This window comes from Otolemur garnettii, unplaced genomic scaffold (genome assembly GCF_000181295.1).
Source record: "Otolemur garnettii isolate 467f Iridium unplaced genomic scaffold, OtoGar3 scaffold00209, whole genome shotgun sequence".
Classification (NCBI taxonomy): domain Eukaryota; kingdom Metazoa; phylum Chordata; class Mammalia; order Primates; family Galagidae; genus Otolemur; species Otolemur garnettii.
Window position 1 is genome coordinate 860,202 of NW_003852604.1, and position 2,982 is coordinate 863,183.

Here is a 2,982-nt window from a genome sequence, read left to right on the forward strand (position 1 = left end):
AAAAAAAAAAAAATAGCTATCTAATATGGCTTTGTGCCAGGTTCCTATAGTCCCAAGCTACTTGGGAGGCTGAGGCAAGAGTATTGCTTAAGCCCAAGATTTTGAATTTGAGATTGCCGTGAGCTATGATGCCACGATACTCAACTGGACGACAAAGTAAGACTTTGTTTTAAGAAAAAAGAAGAAATCAAAATAAAGCAGGTTATTAGGGCTTGGTGCCTGGAGCTCAGCGGCTAGGGCACCAGCCACATACACCAGAGCTGGTGGGTTTGAATCTAGCCTGGGCCTGCTAAACAACAATGACAACTGTAACCAAAAAATAGCCAGGTGTTGTGGCAGGCACCTGTAGTCCCAGCTATTTGGGAGACTGAGGCAAGAGAATCGCTAGAGCCCAAGAGTTTGACGTTGCTGTGACCTGTGATGCCACAGCACTCTACTGAAGGCGTCGAGCCGGAGTCTTGCTCTTGTTCAGACTTTTCTCTGACTCAAGAGATTCTCCCAGGGCACGGGATGGGGGTGTTTGGTACATCGTTCGTGTGGGACATAATCACAAGAGGGACTCTATCTAACAAAATCAAATATTTTGACCTGGTTGTTTATGCCCTCACATTAATCTAAAGTAAATGTACTTTAAAAAAAGAAAAAAGAAGAGATCCTACCACCTTGGCCTCCCAGAGTGCTAGATTATAGGCATGAGACACTGTGCATGGCCAATAATTGTTTTATTTTTATTTATTTTTTTGAGACAGAGTCTCATTATGTCGCCCTTGGTAGATTGCCATTGTGTTACAGCTCACAGCAACCTCAAACTCTTGGGTTTAAGCGATTCTGTTGCCTCAGCCTCCCAAGTAGCTGGGACTACAAGCGCCTGCCGTAATGACTGGCTATTTTCTTGTTGCAGTTGTTGTTGTGTAGCTGATCCCAGCCGGGCTTGAATCCGCCTTGTTTGGTGCATGTGGCTGGCTTTCGCCGTAACCCCTGTCCTATGGATGCCGAGCCTGGTGTTTTATTTTTGGAGACAGAGTCTTTGTCACCCTCTGTAGAGTGTGTGGCATCATAGCTCACATCAAACTCCAACTCTTGGGCTCAAGTCATTCTCTTGTCTCAGCCTCCCAAGTAGCTGGGACTACAGGCGTCCGCCACATTACCCTGGGTCAGGCTGGTCTTGAACCTGTGAGCTCAGGCAATCCACCTGCCTCAGCCTCCCAGAGTGGTAGGATTATAGGCATGAGCCACGTGTCTGGTCCGAATAACTGGTTTTTGAAGTATGGTTTTAGGGTTCTAAGAATGTCATTTGCGCTGATGCACAGAAGCACCGGTGCTTACTGCTGAAGGCTTAGCACAAACCAGTGCTGATGAAATAGGAAAGAATCCTAAAGCACTCTATACCAAAGCATGGTGGTTGTCTTGAGGAAAAGCACTTGTGTTATTGTTTGAGTTACTAGTTGAACTAGCTACTTTTTTTTTTGAGACAGGGTCAGTCTGTCACCCTCGCTAGAGTGCTGTGGTGTTATCATAGCTCACAGCAACATCAAACTCTTAGGCTCAAGTGATCCTCTTGTCTCAGCCTCCTGAGTAGCTGGGACTACAGGTGCCCACCACAATGCTGGGCTAGGTTTTATTTTTTAGTAGAGAAAGGGTTACACTCTTGCTCAGTCTGGTCTGGAACTCTGGAGCTCAAGCAATATGCCTGCCTTGGCTCCTAGAGTGTTAGGATTACAGGCGTGAGCCACCATGCCTGGCTTAGCTTGTCACTTTGAAGAAAATAACTGGCAGTATTTGCTGCCTGGGCTTTCAAGTGAAAATTGTAACTTTGGCAAATGGCATCTGCCACTATGAGCCTGGTAACTTCCTGATACTTAAAAGAATAATGAAATCAGTGGTGTGATATTAATAAATGTGATTTTAAAAAATGCCATACAATGAATGATGTCAATATTTGAAACACCTATGTAACTCTATAAACCAGTAGTTTGCAAGGATCCAGTGCATGATTTGAAATCATGTATGGCTAATTAATCTGTTCAAAGTGCAAGACAGACCAATGGATTTTAATTTAATAGAATACAAAGAGATTGTTAGTTTGGTTTCAGAATCCACATTACTGCTAACCTTTAAGAAACTGCTGCTTATGGGCAGCGCCTGCGGCTTAGTGAGTAGGGCACCGGCCCCATATACCGAGGGTGGCAGGTTCAAACCTGGCCCTGGACAAACTGCAACAAAAAATAGCTGGACATTGTGGTGGGCACCTGTAGTCTTAGCTACTTGGGAGGCTGAGGCAAGAGAATCGCCTATACTCAAGAGCTGGAGGTTGCTGTGAGCTGTGATGCCATGGTGGCACTCTACTGAGGGTGACAAAATGAGACTCTGTCTCTAAAAAAAAAAAGAAAGAAAAGAAAAACTGCTGCTTGTCCTGGTGCCTGTAGCTCAGTAGTTAGGGTGCCGCCCACATACACCAGGGCTGATGGGTTAGAATCCAGCCCCGATCTGCTAAACAACAATGACAACTACAACTACAAAATAGCTGGGTGTTATGGGGACGCCTGTAATCCCCACTACTTGGGAGGCTGAGGCAAGATAATCACTTGAGCCCAAGAGTTTGAGGTTGCTGTGAGCTGTGCTACCATGGCATTCTACTGAGGGTGACATAAGAGACTCTGTCTCAAAATTTTCTCCCTTTTCCAACTTTTTTTTTTTTTTTTTTTTTTGAGACAGTCTTACTTTGTCACCCTGGGTAGAGTGCCATGGCATCACAGCTCACAGCAACCTCAAACTCTTGGGCTCAAGTGATTATCTTGCCTCAGCCTCCTGAGTAGCTGGGACTCCAGGTGCCTGCCACAATATGCCTGGCTATTTATTTATTTTTTGAGACAGTGCCTCAGGCTGTCACCCTGGGTAGAGTGCTGTGGCATCACAGTTCACAGCAACCTCCAATACCTGGGCTTACTCAATTCTCTTGCCTTGGCCTCCCACGTAGTTGGG

At 45.5% G+C, this 2,982-nt stretch overlaps 1 protein-coding gene across 8 annotated transcripts in view; it reads left to right on the forward strand.

Annotated features, from left to right (window-relative positions):
- Nucleotides 1-2,982, forward strand: part of CTNND1 (catenin delta 1) — a 62,918-nt gene that overhangs the window by 55,433 nt on the left and 4,503 nt on the right. The window lies entirely within an intron of this gene.